This window comes from Bombina bombina, chromosome 1, assembly GCF_027579735.1.
Source record: "Bombina bombina isolate aBomBom1 chromosome 1, aBomBom1.pri, whole genome shotgun sequence".
Classification (NCBI taxonomy): domain Eukaryota; kingdom Metazoa; phylum Chordata; class Amphibia; order Anura; family Bombinatoridae; genus Bombina; species Bombina bombina.
The window spans coordinates 194,302,823-194,320,553 of record NC_069499.1 but is presented as its reverse complement, the minus strand read 5'-3'; the positions used below and the strand labels follow the sequence as shown (position 1 = coordinate 194,320,553).

Below are 17,731 nucleotides of genomic sequence, written 5' to 3'. Positions count from 1 at the left end.
ATACTGAAAACAAAATATTAACAGACAATTTTACTGAGTTTCAACCTTATTTTGGTACATTAAGTGTTAATCTTCAAACTAATATTGAAACTCCTAAAAAAAATAAGTCAACCATGTTTCACGGAAATATAAAAAAATGCAATCAACACACATGGACAATGGGAGACGTCAGTTGTGAATTAAGCATTTACGATAGTTCAAGAATGTCACAATCAAAAGAATCATCAGTAGATTTGACTATGAGTGATCCACAGTCTGTAAGGGTTCCAGAAACTTCAATAACAGATCAAAAAAATTCTCAAAGAGAAACTGCAATTCCTATTAAAGAAAATCCATTGGTAGAAATAGTAGAAGAGATGGATACATTAGATCAAACAAATGATAATCTAGATATATCTGAAATAGAGAACATCAATCAGTATTCAAAAGACGAAAGCTATGTTCCAGAAACAACCATAGAATCTGAGGATGAATATTCTATTATACCTGATTTTTCAACAAAAGAATATGTTGATGGTAAAAAATTAATAGTTTTTGAAAAAAATTTGGATTATTTGCTGAAATTTGTACCTTGTCAATCATTAATACCTTGCAACTCACCAATAATGACAATAATCAAAAGAATGGTTGGGACTATGATGGAAGTTTCAGGAGAGTGTGAAGATGGACATGTGACTAAACTATGGAACAGTCAACCAACTATTGGAAGTAAACCAGTCGGTAACATTTTAGCATGTTCTTCCATCTTATTTTCTGGAAATCAATTTGATAAAGTGCAAGAAATGTTCAATTACTTTGGTATTTATTTTATATCTAAACAAACTTATTATAAATATCAAAAGGAATATTTGTTTCCAACTGTGGACACCTATTGGAAAAAAGAAAGGCAAGAATTAATCAATTAAATGAAAGGGAAAGCACTAACACTAACCGGAGATGGACAATGTGACAGTCCTGGCTTTTCAGCCAAGTACTGTACTTATACAATTATGGAAGATAGTACCAAAAAAATATTGGATTTACAGGTTGTTCAGGTTTCTGAAACCACATCTTCTGTGGCGATGGAGGCCAAAGGTTTTAGACAGTCTTTGAATAGCTTGTTGATGGACGGCATTTTTTGCTTTATAATGGCCACAGACAGACACGTTAGTATTCGGAAGATTCTCCGCGAAGAATACCCCAAAATTCATCATCAATTCGATTTATGGCATTATACAAAAAGCTTAAAGAAAAAAATTATCGCTAGTAGCAGAAAAAAAGAATGCAAGGAAATTATGCCTTGGTTGAATTCATTGGCCAATCATCTTTGGACATGTTGCATGTTATGCAAAGGAGATACATCTAAATTGATGCAAATGTGGAAATCGACTTTATATCATGTCATCAACGTCCATTCTTGGAAGGAAGATGAGGAAGATAAATCTTGCCTTCACGACACTATAACTAATGATGAGGTGCGTGAAAGAAAATGGTTAAAAAAAAATTCCGAGGCTTTCCATGAACTTCAAAATTTAGTATGTAATGGACAAATAGAAAAAGATTTATACCATCTACGATTTTTTTGCCATACAGGATCTTTGGAAGCATTCCATAGCTTTGTTCTAAAATATAGACCCAAAAGAGTGCATTTTAAAATGGATGCCATGGATACACGAACAAAATTGTCTGCAATTGCTCATAATAAGAACTCATCCAGAGTACAAGCTCGAATAAAATATCCCACCGAAGAAAGTGGTTGTTTTGGACAATTGAGGTTTAATTTTTATTATCCTAAAAGTAAGAAGGAGTGGCTTCTAAGACCAGTCTATGAAAAGATGGACATGACTCATATTTCTGAAATGAATACTTATGTACTTGATCTGGTTGAAGATACAATTGGCCATGATTGGGTTTCAAAAAATCCTTCTTTGCCTACAAATATAGCATCAACACCAAGACCACCCAAAAGTGAACTTTTACAGAAAAAAATAACTAGATTTCCAAAAAATTTTTTTGAGTAATTGGATTACAAATATTTGTCTAAATATAATTGACATATTTTGTTTGGTTTTATTTTTTTTTTAAAAATGTGTTAATTAAAGTGAATGTAACTTTATTTTTTGAAGAAAATTTAAAAAATATTTTAAACTTCAGAAAATACTTGATTTTTAAAAATAAATGTAAATTTTTCAAAATTATCAATTTAATGTGTGTCTTATAAATTTCATTTTCAATTATAATGATTGTATCAATCTTCATTACACTTTATTTTATTATATTAATTGAATTTTATTGTTATTTAAAATTCATTACTATATAATATATTTATTACAGACATTTTTTTTGGTTTATTGATGCCATAGGCAATCAATAATATGATGCCTCACCACCCAATTAAAAAAAATATTTTTTTTAAAAAAATAAATTAGTACAGTGTTTAATAAATAAATTATATATGAACTATTAAAAAATACAATTATAGTAAAAGACTAACATATATGATGATAGAATTAATGGAATATCAAAATAATTCATCACCAATATGAAAAAGAGAGAAGAAGATAACGTTATAAAAGCTAGAGAAATTATATAAATTAGTGATTGAGCAAGAGAAGATATAATTGGTTGTTGATAATATTAAATTCTGGTTTAAGAAATTAGTGAAATAATTGATCAAGGGAATTAAGTTTTAATAAAAAAAGGTCTGAAAGTAAACAAATACGGTATGTAGGTGCTGTAATAATTCATTGATTTGATGTAGTAAAGGAGTTGAGGAATGAATGTATTGAGAATTTGAAAAATGTGAGTGAGGAAGGTATTGAAATAAAAATCAAATATTTAATAAATCAATCTCCTTCACATGCAATCAATTTAAAGTTAAAGACAAATTTTACTGTTTTGCCCACGTTGGGTCATTGTTTAATCTGTGGCTAAAAGTTTTTTTATAAAAAATTATATATATATATATATATATATATATATATATATATAATATATATACATACATACATACACACACACACTTACATACTGATATATTTATATATATATATATATATATATATATGTGTGTGTTTGTGTGTGAGTATATAAATAAATATATATATATATATAGAATTATTTTGTATTTATGTTTGTTACATATGTATGTATGTATCTTTGTGTGTATGTATATATATATATATATATAAATATATATATATATATATACACACAGACATACAATCTAATATATCTCTATCTCTATATATCTCTATCTATCGCTATATCTATAGCTATATCTCTATCTCTATATATCTATATATCTATATCTCTGTCTCTATATCTATCTATCTATATGCACACACATACATATACATACATATACACACAAACAGACATAACGTACACATATAAACACACATAACATACACATATAAAGACACCTAACGTACACATATAAACACACATATATACAAACATAAATTTATATATATATATATATATATATATATACACAAAAATAAATACAGAAACATATACAAACATACATACATGCAAACATGCAGATCATTCGTATCAGTGGCCAGCTCAGGGGGGGCACAATAGTGGGGCCAAGGACATTTGAACCTTGGCAATGTCTCTTTTGTGTGCCCTTGTGTAGAACCTTCAATGCATGCAATAAATTAATTAACATAATTAAAATTATTAAAACTTCTAAGTTTACATTTTATATTTGTGCTTATGAATGTAATTAAATATATCTATTAGTATGTAACATACATTATCACAAAAATTTTAATGGATTATCGATCACTAACTAAAATAACCAGAGCACAGAAGCATCAAGTTTATGACTTACTAAGACATGCAATAATAATTAAATAAAAAAAAAATGTTTTTTAAATAAATATTGTAAATGAACACACAAAAGCAATTTTTAAGATTAAACATATCACAATATCTTTATAAATTTTAAAATTTTAATATTTTACTTACAAGCATGTTAATAAAAAAACGCATAAAAATATATGCTTTCCAAACAATTTTCCAAAAAAAATGTTCAAATACATTTTTGAACATATATCTCAAATTGTGCAATTTCAATTTTTTAATTAACTAGACACAATGAACAAAGCATTATCATTCTTGAAAAATATATTTTTTTTTATCGATAATCGAGACATAAATTAAATAAATAAAGAAACAAGAATGTATATTTTAATTAGAATCCTTTAAAAAAATAATAAAAAAAAATGTATAAATCTTAAACACTTTTTCAAAACATAAAAAAACTATTCAAAAAATTGCTAAATATTCACTTCGTAAAAATATATATAAATCTATATATCTATCAATTAAACAATAAACAACTTATATTGAAACTTCAATATATATTTTTTTAATCGAGAATCATTTGAGATGCGGGTCCATCATCTTCCGGATAATGGAATCCGACGTAAATGTTGTCAGGTGCTGGAAATGCCCTTCTAATACTGTTCACAACACAAGAAGGTATAGGTATGCGGTTTTTTTGGACCTAGATAATCATGTATGAAGCATGTGTAGCTTCTGTAAGCCAGTTTACGGTAAGCCCTATAAAAAATAATAAATGTAATACTTAAATTTAAATGTATTCAAAATATTTATTTATTACATTTATATAGAAATAATTAATTTATAATTATTTTAATTATATATATTCAAAGAATACAGTGGTGAGATAGTAAGCAAAATAATGTTTAGAGAGAGAAATAGAGAGCAAAAGTGAGGTTGGAAGGGAGGAGAGGGAGATCTAAATAGATGGCATGAATGATTTATAAGCCAAAAATTGAAAGTTATTATTGAGAGTTAAATTTTATATATAGCAAAATCTTGTGTTGATCGAGAAATCAAAGGAGAGAGTAGGAGAGAGAGAGAGCAACAGAGGATATTTTTTCATTTTATTCAATATTGAAAAAATATTTTAAAGTGAGGTGAGGAGTGCTAGAGCAAAGGAGAGGTGTGATAGAGAGAAATAGATGGTAGATATACCAAAATCTATTTGAGTTACATATAGATTAAAAAAATATCGAAGAGGAAAAGAAAAAAAGATGGTGTTCAAATAGAGATCAAAATATATATGTTATTGAAGAGGGAGAGCAATAGAGAGGGGAGATGTTGACTGAAAAATTAAGTTATATAGAGCAAAATAGAGTTTAGATATAGAGAGATCAAATTAAACTCTTGTAAAGTAAATAATATAAAATGGCTAAGAGAGATATAATAAAAAAATTTAAAGGTAGATAAAGAGCAAAATAGAGGAGACATAGATTTAAAAAAAAATTGAGTGTGGAGATGGAGATCAATAGAGAATAAAGTATAGATCAAAATATTGTTTTGAAAGTCCTTATTGAGAGAGACTTCAAAATAGAGTTGATAGACAGAGAAACAAGAAATTAAAATATTTAAAAATAGAGGAGATATAGAGAGAGAAAATAACAGTGTTGAGAGGGAGAGCAAAAAAGAGGATGAAGATGGAGAGTAAAATAGAGGTAGTATAAACTTTAATATATGGAAAAAATAATAAAAAAAAATATTGTTATTCAAAAACATTTTTAGCAATAGAATAAAATAAAATGAATATACAAAGATGGAACGGTGTTGAAAGAATATACCTGTATGCAGCTGCTTAAAACAACCTGCCCTTTTCCTAATAAAACTTGATTGTAGGTTGTTGAAATAATACACATGTATGCAGCAGAAGCTGCATCCAGGTGTATTTGGATAATGTAAAAGCAGTTCTGAAACAACAGTAGACTGCACTCTTTAAAAATCTTACACACTATTCTTGTAATAAAATTTTAGTGTTAGTTCTAGTTTGATCGTGGTAGCGCTATATATTATTTATATTTAAATTTTTGAATGTAATTATTTTTGAATGAAGCAATATATTTTACCTTTCTGTCAGAGGTTGTCCACCCTGGAAACGCATTGGTCCATTGCTCTTAGTAATTTTAGACATCCTGTACAAATATATACGATCTGTAATTGACTGGTGATATTCATGGTCTGTGATGCAGGTAGCACCATCTGGAATGTTACTCACAACTTTTTCACTCTCACGGCAGCAAATGCTTTCAACTATAGTTGGCATTAAACTACAATTGCCACACATACACCAATCTAATTTTTCTAAATGTTCTCTGTCTTCACTGTCATCAACATTATCTTCAGTATCATTTGTTGATGTTTCACTATCTGTATGAATGTCTCTTTCATTTCGTCTTGGATCCCATTCATGTGTCTGTGATACATCAAATAGCAAAGGCTGTGAATATCGTTCTTCTAGTAATTGTGACATCTGTCAAATAAAAAATATAAACATTTTGAATTAAAAAAATAATTTTAATTCTAATTAAAAAAATTTTTTTTAAATAAGTTGTCATTATTACATACCATTGAATTATACTCATCCTCGTCCAGATCCATCATAGTACGTACCAATCCGTTTGCAGTAGCCATTATATACTGAAATATTAATTGATAAATATAACATAATAAATTTAACAATTAGATTTAAAAAAAAAAAAATAATAAAAAAAAAATATTGATCTATCATATATATATAAAGAGAGAGAATTGGTGGAGAGAGAGGTGGTGGGAAATAGAGAGAGGAGGGATAGAGATGGTAGAGAAAGAGAGTGGGTTTGAGAGAGAGAGGGGGGGGGAGAGGAATGGGAGAGAGATGGGTGGGAGAGATAATGTGGGGTGAAATAGAAAGAGGGAAAAGAGAGAGAGATAAAGAGTGGGGGGTATAGAGAAATAGAGAGTTTAGAGAGAGAGAGGGTGAGAGAGGTGGTGTGAGAGAGGGTGTGAGAGAGAGTTGGTGGTAAAGAGAGAGAGGGTGAGATAGAGGGTGGGAGAGAGAGAGGGGTTGGAAAAGAGATATAGGGTGGAGATAGAGGGCTTGGGAAAGAGGGAGAGGGGGTGGAAAAGTGGGAGAGTGGATGGTAAAGAGAGAGACTGAGGGAAATAGAGGGCGTGATAAATAGAGAGTAGGAGATAGAGAGAGAGAGAGGTGGGAGAGAGAGGGTGTTGGAAATAGAGAGAGAGAGATAAAGATAGGGGGGTATAGAGAAATATAGAGAGTTGTGGGATAGAGAGGTATGAGAGAGAGGGAGAGAGAGAGGGTGGGAGAGATAGTAGATTGAAAAGAAAGAGAGTGTGAGAGAGGATAAGAGAGTGAGAGAGGGTGTGGAAAAGAGAGATAGGGTGGAAAGAGAGTGGGTGTGAAATAGAGAGAGGGGGGGATAGAGAGGGCAGGAGAAAGATAGTGTTTTGGAGAGAGAGAGGGGGTGAAAGAGGGTGTGGGAAATAGAGAGAGAGGGGTATGGAAGAGAAAAAGAGGGTGGTATAGAGAAAAAGAGATAATTGAGGGACAGAGAGGGGTGAAAGATATTGGGAGAGAGGGTGGGAGAGAGAGGTGATGTAAAAGAGAGAGAGCGGATAAGAGAGAGTGGAAAAGAGAGGTGGTGGTAAATAGAGAGAGGGTGAGTGAGAGAGGGGTGATAGAGAGGGTGGGAGAGAGAGGTTTTTGAAAAGAGAGAGATTGTGAGAGAGAGTGAGAGAGAGAGAGAGAGAGAGAGAGTGAGAGAGAGGGTGGGAGATAGAGGGGGTGTAAAAGAGAATGTGAGAGAGAGAGGGTGTGGAAAAGAGAGATAGGGTTGAGAGAGAGTGGGTGGGAAAGAGAGAGAGTGAATGGGAAAGACAGGGGGGATAGAGAGGGCGGGAGAAAGAGAGTGTGTTGGAGAGAGAATTTAGAGAAAGAGGGTGTGTGAAATAAAGAGAGAGAGAGGGGGAAGAGAGAGATAAAGAGAGGGGGTTTAGAGAAATAGAGAGAGTTTAGGGATAGAGAGGGGTGAGAGAGAGAGAGGGGTGAGAGAGAGAGAGAGGATGAGAGAGAGAGAGAGAGAGAGAGAGAGAGAGAGGAGTTGAAAAAAAAGATAGGGTGGAGATATAGTGGGTGGGAAAGAGAGAGAGGGGATGGGAAAGAGAGAGATGGTGGATAGAGTGGGTGTGAAATAGAGAGAGGGGATGGGAAAGAGAGAGAGGGGGGATAGAGAGGGCAGGAGAAAGAGAGTGAGTTGTGAAGAGAGAGAGAGAGGGGGGGGGATGAAAGCAGGTGTTGTAAATAGAGAGAGAGAGGGGGAAGAGAGAGATAAAGAGAGGGGGTATAGAGAAATAGAGAGAGTTGAGGGATAGAGAGGTTTGAGAGAGAGGGGGTGGACAAGAGAGAGAGGGTGGAGGAAGAGAGGCGGTGGACAAGAGAGAGAGGGTGGAGAGAGAGTGGTTTAGAGAAAAAAAAGAGGGTTGGATACAGAGGGGGTTAGAAAGAGAGTGGGTTTGAGAAAGAGTCGGGGAGAGAGGGGTGCGAGTAAAGATAGATAGAGGATGAAGAGATAGATAAAGAGAAAGGGAGGAAGAGAGAGAGATAGAGGGTGGGAGAGAGAAATAGTGATAGGGGTGTATAGAGAGTGTTGAGAGAGAGGGTAAGAGTGAGAGGTGGTAGGAAAGATAAAGGTGATGGGCAAGAGAGAGAGGGTTTTTTTTTAAAAAAAGATTGAGGGGGCAGAGAGAGGGTGGGGGAGAGAGAGGGGGGAAAGAGAGGGTGTTGAAAGAGAGGGGGGAAAGAGAGGGTGGGGAAAGAGAGGGGGGAGAGAGGGGGGGGAAAGAGAGGGGGGGGGAGAGAGTGGGTTAGAGAGAGAGCAAAAGAGAGGGGTGTATATAGATCAATTAAAAGAGAATGGTGGGAGAGAGAGAGCGCTAAACATTACTTTATCTTTACTTATATTATCTTATTTTTTATTCAATAGTACATTATTGTAAGATAGTAAACATTACTAATAGCTATTTTTTCACTCTTCTATTATGAGTATTAAAAAAAATATTACTTAAATCAAAAATTAATTTTAACATAATGATATCCACTAATTATGATTTTAGATATTGATGTAAATATATTTACTATATAACTATATTTGATGATGATGATAAAATAAATTTATAAAAAAAATTAACAAAATATTTTTGGTTTACTTGCTTGCATATTGTGTTCTATGTATCTATATCTATATCTATATATATATATAAAAAAAAAATATATATATATATATATATATATATATATATATAAATATATATATATATTTATATATATATTTATATATATATATATATATATATATATTTATATATATATATATATATATATATATATATTTATATATATATATATATATATATATATATTTATATATATATATATATATATATATATCACCCTTTTTAGATTGCACTTTTTTTCTTTTTATTAAAACATTTTTTGGATGTCTAAACTCTTCTATTTATATTTATTCTTCTATTGATATCTAAATGTAATAATCGTTTCTTCTTTTTCTATATATAACATGATTTGCATGTACCTAATTAACTATTATAATATTAAAATCAGTCTTTGGCTTTTTTAATAAAAGACTCATAATTTTAGAAGCAAACCGTCATGTTCTTGTAATAATTGTTATGAAATAAAGCATACATAAAATTTGCAAGCACACATAAAGTTAAAAAAAAAAAACTTGCCAGATAGAATGTTTCATCCGCTATTAGTTCAAATAAAATGTTGCGATTTCGTTGTCAGTAAATACTGAGCATGCGCACAATTCCGATGTAGAGCGCTCTCTGAAACCAAAACAAAAGTTAAGGCATGCGCAGATCATTTCAAGGGCGTGTTAGGAAAGAGGAGTGTCGCCGACTGGCCTGCGCTGTCACTGGTTACTCAAAAAAAGTAACCGGCGGAATATTAATGGCGGCCGTGGTACGGGAGGAGGATAAGAGTAAGAAAATAGAATGTTCAGAAATAAATATTGTTTTTTAGATTGCGATGTAAACGAATTGATGAATGAAACTCACATTATTTTTTGACAACTAACAAAACCGTTAATTCGAAGTAACAATAGTTTACCATCACTTTAACTAACTAAGCTTTCGAGCTGTGTGGGTCGTCACTGCACGCACTCCCGCAGTCCCACAGTGTAGTGGTTATCATGTCTGCTTCACACGCAGAAGGTCCTGGGTTCAAAACCCAGTGGGACTATTGAACACAGTTATATATGCACAAATTTCTTTTGCACTGTCTGCCTCTCTCTGTTTGACCTTATAGCCTATCTCTACTTACAATGGTATTCTGACGTAACTCTTTTTATCCATGACTAATGTAAGTGATATTCGTGTATGGTTACGGTACAAACATCCAACATTGCTGAATATTCTGCTATTGGGATGCAATGCCAGGTCAGAATAAAATATAAAACTAGAAAACAATAGATCATACATTCTCAAAGCAGGGTTGCGCCCAAACTAGGTAGCTAGAATTATTATATATAGCAAACTTAAATGTTTAGACATCATGTGTTTCAACCCAGCCATTGCTGTGACCAATATAACTATAAGTACCCACTTAACCTTAAATAAAATAACATGTTCATGTCCAGAGGTGGGGTACCAGGGTCAAAGCTTAGAAGAAATTATCCAGGGGAGTGTCCTTGGTGGTATTATTAAGTTCACACATGTTCCAAATTAAATGTCCAGTGGTTCACTAGAGACCTGACCAAAACACCGGGCAGGGTAAGGACTCCGGGTCGTTTAACCAATACCTTTTTTTTGGCGAACCTGTGAAATGAGGATCCTTCCTGCCAGGCAAAATAAATTTTCATTCCTGCTCCCAAGGCTGCCCCCACCCGCTATTGAGGCATATGAAGCGGATGCTCTATGGTAGGGATAGGCCAGGCAGGATACAGGTCTCAAGGGGAAAGTGTCCGGTACAGGAGAGCATCCTTCTATATCTATTGCACTGCAGGACTGGCTAACGGATTTCCAGGGTGTCGCTCCGGTAAGTATAATGGTGTCAAAATTCAGCTCACCATGCTCAGCAGCAAGATCCACCGGCTCCCCAAAGATCCGTAGAAGCTGGTTGTGCACAGTGTGATGCCCTCGTAGTGGGGCCAAGTCAGGATGTGGGGTAAAGTGTGTCCCAGACTCTGTTCCGGTAGGGGACCACGAGGCTTCCTCAACAGTGGATGCCAAGCTGTTATGGCCATCAGGATCTTCCCCACAGTGGTAATTCACCTCGTGGGCTGTGCTGTCCATCCTACAAAACACCGGCTTATCAGGTACCATAGTTGCAGTTGTGTGAGGCATGCATGGGGCTTTTACATTATAGGCATTCTTAAAAACCTCCACCATAGAGATCTCCAGCCTCATTAAATGTGCCTGTAGCAATTGTGTGATCTCCTCATGCAGCGCGGTAAGCAGCATGATGACCGACAGCGAGTGGGATGTTTCTCCGCCGATGTAACGCTATCTGTATACTGTGAGACACAACTTCTCATGAGGACCAACAGGGCAAATCCCCAAGTATCGGGTACTTAGAAACTCCGCCAGCTATGACTGTGCTGTATGAATAGGTTATGGCGGTGTCTTGCTGCGCGTTGCGGCCCCCTCTGACATAGGCATGTGATTTACCTGAGACGACAGACTTGTTATTTATCTCTCTGTGCATATCAGTCCTCCACACAACTATTTTCCTCCTTTCTATATATATTGTGCGAGTTTTAGGCTTTAGGAAGATATATTAGGTAATTTGTATCACGGAGCTCCCATGCGATGCGACCATCTTGGTCACTAGCTGGCTCCGCCCCCCCATATGCTTTCTTTTTTATTTACACTTTGATCCGCAGGCAGTCAAAAGCGAAGTCCCATAGTGTAGTGGTTATCACGTCTGCTTAACACGCAGAAGGTCCTGGGATCGAGACCCAGTGGGACTAGTGCACAGGTTCCTTTGAGCTGCAAACCTAGAGGAATTCCTTTTGTTGCTAGCCATCCCTTGAGGTTTTCTATCCAAAGTCTCAACTAACTAAGCTTTCGAGCTGTGTGGGTCATCACTGCACGCACTCCCGCAGTCCCATAGTGTAGTGGTTATCACGTCTGCTTCACACGCAGAAGGTCCTGGGTTCAAAACCCAGTGGGACTATTTGCTTTTTCCTTTTCCTACTTGGCAATCAGCATGTCATCTGCTTTCTTTTTTATTTACACTTTGATCCGCAGGCAGTCAAAAGCGAAGTCCCATAGTGTAGTGGTTATCACGTCTGCTTAACACGCAGAAGGTCCTGGGATCGAGACCCAGTGGGACTAGTGCACAGGTTCCTTTGAGCTGCAAACCAGAGGAATTCCTTTTGTTGCTAGCCATCCCTTGAGGTTTTCTATCCAAAGTCTCAACTAACTAAGCTTTCGAGCTGTGTGGGTCATCACTGCACGCACTCCCGCAGTCCCATAGTGTAGTGGTTATCACGTCTGCTTCACACGCAGAAGGTCCTGGGTTCAAAACCCAGTGGGACTATTTGCTTTTTCCTTTTCCTACTTGGCAATCAGCATGTCATCTGCTTTCTTTTTTATTTACACTTTGATCCACAGGCAGTCAAAAGCAAAGTCCCATAGTGTAGTGGTTATCACGTCTGCTTAACACGCAGAAGGTCCTGGGATCGAGACCCAGTGGGACTAGTGCAGATGTTCCTTTGTGCTGCAAACTAGAGGAATTCTTTTTGTTGCTAGTCATCCCTTGAGGTTTTCTATCCAAAGTCTTAACTAACTAAGCTTTCGAGCTGTGTGGGTCGTCACTGCACGCACTCCCGCAGTCCCATAGTGTAGTGGTTATCACGTCTGCTTCACACGCAGAAGGTCCTGGGTTCAAAACCCAGTGGGACTATTCCTTTTGCCTCTCAAGGTAACCGTTTACCTTTTTGAGGACGGTTTTTGTAATTCTTTCTTTTTTGGAAACGTGTCGGAAACAAGATGCTAGCTCTTTTCTTTGAAGATATCTTTCAGCTGTACTTTTAAGTTTTCACATCTTGATCATTGAATTGTTTTGAATTTAAATAGGTATACATCGTCGTTTGTGACAAGCATTTCATTGGTTTTGTTTCCCTTGTTTTCCAATTTATTTATTTATGTTGTATTTTTTTGTTGTTTTTTTTTAACCCTTATGCCAGCTACTCATGCAGTCTCATAGTGTAGTGGTTATCACGTCTGCTTTACACGCAGAAGGTCCTGGGTTCAAAACCCAGTGGGACTATTTCCTTTTGCCTTTTCCTACTTGGCAATCAGCATGTCATCTGCTTTCTTTTTTATTTACACTTTGATCCGCAGGCAGTCAAAAGCGAAGTCCCATAGTGTAGTGGTTATCACGTCTGCTTAACACGCAGAAGGTCCTGGGATCGAGACCCAGTGGGACTAGTGCACAGGTTCCTTTGAGCTGCAAACCAGAGGAATTCCTTTTGTTGCTAGCCATCCCTTGAGGTTTTCTATCCAAAGTCTCAACTAACTAAGCTTTCGAGCTGTGTGGGTCATCACTGCACGCACTCCCGCAGTCCCATAGTGTAGTGGTTATCACGTCTGCTTCACACGCAGAAGGTCCTGGGTTCAAAACCCAGTGGGACTATTTGCTTTTTCCTTTTCCTACTTGGCAATCAGCATGTCATCTGCTTTCTTTTTTATTTACACTTTGATCCACAGGCAGTCAAAAGCAAAGTCCCATAGTGTAGTGGTTATCACGTCTGCTTAACACGCAGAAGGTCCTGGGATCGAGACCCAGTGGGACTAGTGCAGATGTTCCTTTGTGCTGCAAACTAGAGGAATTCTTTTTGTTGCTAGTCATCCCTTGAGGTTTTCTATCCAAAGTCTTAACTAACTAAGCTTTCGAGCTGTGTGGGTCGTCTCTGCACGCACTCCCGCAGTCCCATAGTGTAGTGGTTATCACGTCTGCTTCACACGCAGAAGGTCCTGGGTTCAAAACCCAGTGGGACTATTCCTTTTGCCTCTCAAGGTAACCGTTTACCTTTTTGAGGACGGTTTTTGTAATTCTTTCTTTTTTGGAAACGTGTCGGAAACAAGATGCTAGCTCTTTTCTTTGAAGATATCTTTCAGCTGTACTTTTAAGTTTTCACATCTTGATCATTGAATTGTTTTGAATTTAAATAGGTATACATCATCGTTTGTGACAAGCATTTCATTGGTTTTGTTTCCCTTGTTTTCCAATTTATTTATTTATGTTGTATTTTTGTTGTTGTTTTTTTTTAACCCTTATGCCAGCTACTCATGCAGTCTCATAGTGTAGTGGTTATCACGTCTGCTTTACACGCAGAAGGTCCTGGGTTCAAAACCCAGTGGGACTATTTCCTTTTGCCTTTTCCTACTTGGCAATCAGCATGTCATCTGCTTTCTTTTTTATTTACACTTTGATCCGCAGGCAGTCAAAAGCGAAGTCCCATAGTGTAGTGGTTATCACGTCTGCTTAACACGCAGAAGGTCCTGGGATCGAGACCCAGTGGGACTAGTGCACAGGTTCCTTTGAGCTGCAAACCAGAGGAATTCCTTTTGTTGCTAGCCATCCCTTGAGGTTTTCTATCCAAAGTCTCAACTAACTAAGCTTTCGAGCTGTGTGGGTCATCACTGCACGCACTCCCGCAGTCCCATAGTGTAGTGGTTATCACGTCTGCTTCACACGCAGAAGGTCCTGGGTTCAAAACCCAGTGGGACTATTTGCTTTTTCCTTTTCCTACTTGGCAATCAGCATGTCATCTGCTTTCTTTTTTATTTACACTTTGATCCACAGGCAGTCAAAAGCAAAGTCCCATAGTGTAGTGGTTATCACGTCTGCTTAACACGCAGAAGGTCCTGGGATCGAGACCCAGTGGGACTAGTGCAGATGTTCCTTTGTGCTGCAAACTAGAGGAATTCTTTTTGTTGCTAGTCATCCCTTGAGGTTTTCTATCCAAAGTCTTAACTAACTAAGCTTTCGAGCTGTGTGGGTCGTCACTGCACGCACTCCCGCAGTCCCATAGTGTAGTGGTTATCACGTCTGCTTCACACGCAGAAGGTCCTGGGTTCAAAACCCAGTGGGACTATTTGCTTTTTCCTTTTCCTACTTGGCAATCAGCATGTCATCTGCTTTCTTTTTTATTTACACTTTGATCCACAGGCAGTCAAAAGCAAAGTCCCATAGTGTAGTGGTTATCACGTCTGCTTAACACGCAGAAGGTCCTGGGATCGAGACCCAGTGGGACTAGTGCAGATGTTCCTTTGTGCTGCAAACTAGAGGAATTCTTTTTGTTGCTAGTCATCCCTTGAGGTTTTCTATCCAAAGTCTTAACTAACTCACGTTTCGAGCTGTGTGGGTCGTCACTGCACGCACTCCCGCAGTCCCATAGTGTAGTGGTTATCACGTCTGCTTCACACGCAGAAGGTCCTGGGTTCAAAACCCAGTGGGACTATTCCTTTTGCCTCTCAAGGTAACCGTTTACCTTTTTGAGGACGGTTTTTGTAATTCTTTCTTTTTTGGAAACGTGTCGGAAACAAGATGCTAGCTCTTTTCTTTGAAGATATCTTTCAGCTGTACTTTTAAGTTTTCACATCTTGATCATTGAATTGTTTTGAATTTAAATAGGTATACATCGTCGTTTGTGACAAGCATTTCATTGGTTTTGTTTCCCTTGTTTTCCAATTTATTTATTTATGTTGTATTTTTTTGTTGTTTTTTTTTAACCCTTATGCCAGCTACTCATGCAGTCTCATAGTGTAGTGGTTATCACGTCTGCTTTACACGCAGAAGGTCCTGGGTTCAAAACCCAGTGGGACTATTTCCTTTTGCCTTTTCCTACTTGGCAATCAGCATGTCATCTGCTTTCTTTTTTATTTACACTTTGATCCGCAGGCAGTCAAAAGCGAAGTCCCATAGTGTAGTGGTTATCACGTCTGCTTAACACGCAGAAGGTCCTGGGATCGAGACCCAGTGGGACTAGTGCACAGGTTCCTTTGAGCTGCAAACCAGAGGAATTCCTTTTGTTGCTAGCCATCCCTTGAGGTTTTCTATCCAAAGTCTCAACTAACTAAGCTTTCGAGCTGTGTGGGTCATCACTGCACGCACTCCCGCAGTCCCATAGTGTAGTGGTTATCACGTCTGCTTCACACGCAGAAGGTCCTGGGTTCAAAACCCAGTGGGACTATTTGCTTTTTCCTTTTCCTACTTGGCAATCAGCATGTCATCTGCTTTCTTTTTTATTTACACTTTGATCCACAGGCAGTCAAAAGCAAAGTCCCATAGTGTAGTGGTTATCACGTCTGCTTAACACGCAGAAGGTCCTGGGATCGAGACCCAGTGGGACTAGTGCAGATGTTCCTTTGTGCTGCAAACTAGAGGAATTCTTTTTGTTGCTAGTCATCCCTTGAGGTTTTCTATCCAAAGTCTTAACTAACTAAGCTTTCGAGCTGTGTGGGTCGTCACTGCACGCACTCCCGCAGTCCCATAGTGTAGTGGTTATCACGTCTGCTTCACACGCAGAAGGTCCTGGGTTCAAAACCCAGTGGGACTATTCCTTTTGCCTCTCAAGGTAACCGTTTACCTTTTTGAGGACGGTTTTTGTAATTCTTTCTTTTTTGGAAACGTGTCGGAAACAAGATGCTAGCTCTTTTCTTTGAAGATATCTTTCAGCTGTACTTTTAAGTTTTCACATCTTGATCATTGAATTGTTTTGAATTTAAATAGGTATACATCGTCGTTTGTGACAAGCATTTCATTGGTTTTGTTTCCCTTGTTTTCCAATTTATTTATTTATGTTGTATTTTTTTGTTGTTTTTTTTTAACCCTTATGCCAGCTACTCATGCAGTCTCATAGTGTAGTGGTTATCACGTCTGCTTTACACGCAGAAGGTCCTGGGTTCAAAACCCAGTGGGACTATTTCCTTTTGCCTTTTCCTACTTGGCAATCAGCATGTCATCTGCTTTCTTTTTTATTTACACTTTGATCCGCAGGCAGTCAAAAGCAAAGTCCCATAGTGTAGTGGTTATCACGTCTGCTTAACACGCAGAAGGTCCTGGGATCGAGACCCAGTGGGACTAGTGCACAGGTTCCTTTGAGCTGCAAACCAGAGGAATTCCTTTTGTTGCTAGCCATCCCTTGAGGTTTTCTATCCAAAGTCTCAACTAACTAAGCTTTCGAGCTGTGTGGGTCATCACTGCACGCACTCCCGCAGTCCCATAGTGTAGTGGTTATCACGTCTGCTTCACACGCAGAAGGTCCTGGGTTCAAAACCCAGTGGGACTATTTGCTTTTTCCTTTTCCTACTTGGCAATCAGCATGTCATCTGCTTTCTTTTTTATTTACACTTTGATCCACAAGCAGTCAAAAGCAAAGTCCCATAGTGTAGTGGTTATCACGTCTGCTTAACACGCAGAAGGTCCTGGGATCGAGACCCAGTGGGACTAGTGCAGATGTTCCTTTGTGCTGCAAACTAGAGGAATTCTTTTTGTTGCTAGACATCCCTTGAGGTTTTCTATCTAAAGTCTTAACTAACTCAGCTTTCGAGCTGTGTGGGTCGTCACTGCACGCACTCCCGCAGTCCCATAGTGTAGTGGTTATCACGTCTGCTTCACACGCAGAAGGTCCTGGGTTCAAAACCCAGTGGGACTATTCCTTTTGCCTCTCAAGGTAACCGTTTACCTTTTTGAGGACGGTTTTTGTAATTCTTTCTTTTTTGGAAACGTGTCGGAAACAAGATGCTAGCTCTTTTCTTTGAAGATATCTTTCAGCTGTACTTTTAAGTTTTCACATCTTGATCATTGAATTGTTTTGAATTTAAATAGGTATACATCGTCGTTTGTGACAAGCATTTCATTGGTTTT

At 37.1% G+C, this 17,731-nt stretch overlaps 29 non-coding genes across 29 annotated transcripts; all 29 read left to right on the top strand.

Annotated features, from left to right (window-relative positions):
* The first annotated feature begins 10,020 nt into the window (after window positions 1–10,020).
* On the top strand, window positions 10,021–10,093 carry TRNAV-CAC (transfer RNA valine (anticodon CAC)). Its single transcript has one exon. It is a non-coding gene; the product is annotated as a tRNA-Val (tRNA).
* Window positions 10,094–11,749: 1,656 nt separating this feature from the next.
* TRNAV-AAC (transfer RNA valine (anticodon AAC)) lies at window positions 11,750–11,822 on the top strand. The gene has a single exon. It is a non-coding gene; the product is annotated as a tRNA-Val (tRNA).
* A 133-nt stretch (window positions 11,823–11,955) lies between these two features.
* On the top strand, window positions 11,956–12,028 carry TRNAV-CAC (transfer RNA valine (anticodon CAC)). The gene has a single exon. It is a non-coding gene; the product is annotated as a tRNA-Val (tRNA).
* Window positions 12,029–12,116: 88 nt separating this feature from the next.
* Window positions 12,117–12,189, top strand: TRNAV-AAC (transfer RNA valine (anticodon AAC)). The gene has a single exon. It is a non-coding gene; the product is annotated as a tRNA-Val (tRNA).
* Window positions 12,190–12,321: 132 nt separating this feature from the next.
* Window positions 12,322–12,394, top strand: TRNAV-CAC (transfer RNA valine (anticodon CAC)). Its single transcript has one exon. It is a non-coding gene; the product is annotated as a tRNA-Val (tRNA).
* An 88-nt stretch (window positions 12,395–12,482) lies between these two features.
* TRNAV-AAC (transfer RNA valine (anticodon AAC)) lies at window positions 12,483–12,555 on the top strand. Its single transcript has one exon. It is a non-coding gene; the product is annotated as a tRNA-Val (tRNA).
* Window positions 12,556–12,687: 132 nt separating this feature from the next.
* On the top strand, window positions 12,688–12,760 carry TRNAV-CAC (transfer RNA valine (anticodon CAC)). Its single transcript has one exon. It is a non-coding gene; the product is annotated as a tRNA-Val (tRNA).
* A 293-nt stretch (window positions 12,761–13,053) lies between these two features.
* Window positions 13,054–13,126, top strand: TRNAV-UAC (transfer RNA valine (anticodon UAC)). The gene has a single exon. It is a non-coding gene; the product is annotated as a tRNA-Val (tRNA).
* Window positions 13,127–13,214: 88 nt separating this feature from the next.
* Window positions 13,215–13,287, top strand: TRNAV-AAC (transfer RNA valine (anticodon AAC)). The gene has a single exon. It is a non-coding gene; the product is annotated as a tRNA-Val (tRNA).
* A 132-nt stretch (window positions 13,288–13,419) lies between these two features.
* TRNAV-CAC (transfer RNA valine (anticodon CAC)) lies at window positions 13,420–13,492 on the top strand. Its single transcript has one exon. It is a non-coding gene; the product is annotated as a tRNA-Val (tRNA).
* Window positions 13,493–13,580: 88 nt separating this feature from the next.
* On the top strand, window positions 13,581–13,653 carry TRNAV-AAC (transfer RNA valine (anticodon AAC)). The gene has a single exon. It is a non-coding gene; the product is annotated as a tRNA-Val (tRNA).
* A 132-nt stretch (window positions 13,654–13,785) lies between these two features.
* On the top strand, window positions 13,786–13,858 carry TRNAV-CAC (transfer RNA valine (anticodon CAC)). The gene has a single exon. It is a non-coding gene; the product is annotated as a tRNA-Val (tRNA).
* Window positions 13,859–14,152: 294 nt separating this feature from the next.
* On the top strand, window positions 14,153–14,225 carry TRNAV-UAC (transfer RNA valine (anticodon UAC)). Its single transcript has one exon. It is a non-coding gene; the product is annotated as a tRNA-Val (tRNA).
* Window positions 14,226–14,313: 88 nt separating this feature from the next.
* On the top strand, window positions 14,314–14,386 carry TRNAV-AAC (transfer RNA valine (anticodon AAC)). Its single transcript has one exon. It is a non-coding gene; the product is annotated as a tRNA-Val (tRNA).
* A 132-nt stretch (window positions 14,387–14,518) lies between these two features.
* Window positions 14,519–14,591, top strand: TRNAV-CAC (transfer RNA valine (anticodon CAC)). Its single transcript has one exon. It is a non-coding gene; the product is annotated as a tRNA-Val (tRNA).
* An 88-nt stretch (window positions 14,592–14,679) lies between these two features.
* Window positions 14,680–14,752, top strand: TRNAV-AAC (transfer RNA valine (anticodon AAC)). Its single transcript has one exon. It is a non-coding gene; the product is annotated as a tRNA-Val (tRNA).
* A 132-nt stretch (window positions 14,753–14,884) lies between these two features.
* TRNAV-CAC (transfer RNA valine (anticodon CAC)) lies at window positions 14,885–14,957 on the top strand. Its single transcript has one exon. It is a non-coding gene; the product is annotated as a tRNA-Val (tRNA).
* Window positions 14,958–15,045: 88 nt separating this feature from the next.
* On the top strand, window positions 15,046–15,118 carry TRNAV-AAC (transfer RNA valine (anticodon AAC)). Its single transcript has one exon. It is a non-coding gene; the product is annotated as a tRNA-Val (tRNA).
* A 132-nt stretch (window positions 15,119–15,250) lies between these two features.
* Window positions 15,251–15,323, top strand: TRNAV-CAC (transfer RNA valine (anticodon CAC)). The gene has a single exon. It is a non-coding gene; the product is annotated as a tRNA-Val (tRNA).
* A 293-nt stretch (window positions 15,324–15,616) lies between these two features.
* TRNAV-UAC (transfer RNA valine (anticodon UAC)) lies at window positions 15,617–15,689 on the top strand. Its single transcript has one exon. It is a non-coding gene; the product is annotated as a tRNA-Val (tRNA).
* Window positions 15,690–15,777: 88 nt separating this feature from the next.
* TRNAV-AAC (transfer RNA valine (anticodon AAC)) lies at window positions 15,778–15,850 on the top strand. The gene has a single exon. It is a non-coding gene; the product is annotated as a tRNA-Val (tRNA).
* A 132-nt stretch (window positions 15,851–15,982) lies between these two features.
* Window positions 15,983–16,055, top strand: TRNAV-CAC (transfer RNA valine (anticodon CAC)). Its single transcript has one exon. It is a non-coding gene; the product is annotated as a tRNA-Val (tRNA).
* Window positions 16,056–16,143: 88 nt separating this feature from the next.
* On the top strand, window positions 16,144–16,216 carry TRNAV-AAC (transfer RNA valine (anticodon AAC)). Its single transcript has one exon. It is a non-coding gene; the product is annotated as a tRNA-Val (tRNA).
* A 132-nt stretch (window positions 16,217–16,348) lies between these two features.
* On the top strand, window positions 16,349–16,421 carry TRNAV-CAC (transfer RNA valine (anticodon CAC)). Its single transcript has one exon. It is a non-coding gene; the product is annotated as a tRNA-Val (tRNA).
* A 293-nt stretch (window positions 16,422–16,714) lies between these two features.
* On the top strand, window positions 16,715–16,787 carry TRNAV-UAC (transfer RNA valine (anticodon UAC)). The gene has a single exon. It is a non-coding gene; the product is annotated as a tRNA-Val (tRNA).
* Window positions 16,788–16,875: 88 nt separating this feature from the next.
* TRNAV-AAC (transfer RNA valine (anticodon AAC)) lies at window positions 16,876–16,948 on the top strand. Its single transcript has one exon. It is a non-coding gene; the product is annotated as a tRNA-Val (tRNA).
* Window positions 16,949–17,080: 132 nt separating this feature from the next.
* On the top strand, window positions 17,081–17,153 carry TRNAV-CAC (transfer RNA valine (anticodon CAC)). The gene has a single exon. It is a non-coding gene; the product is annotated as a tRNA-Val (tRNA).
* An 88-nt stretch (window positions 17,154–17,241) lies between these two features.
* Window positions 17,242–17,314, top strand: TRNAV-AAC (transfer RNA valine (anticodon AAC)). Its single transcript has one exon. It is a non-coding gene; the product is annotated as a tRNA-Val (tRNA).
* A 132-nt stretch (window positions 17,315–17,446) lies between these two features.
* On the top strand, window positions 17,447–17,519 carry TRNAV-CAC (transfer RNA valine (anticodon CAC)). Its single transcript has one exon. It is a non-coding gene; the product is annotated as a tRNA-Val (tRNA).
* Window positions 17,520–17,731: the final 212 nt, after the last annotated feature.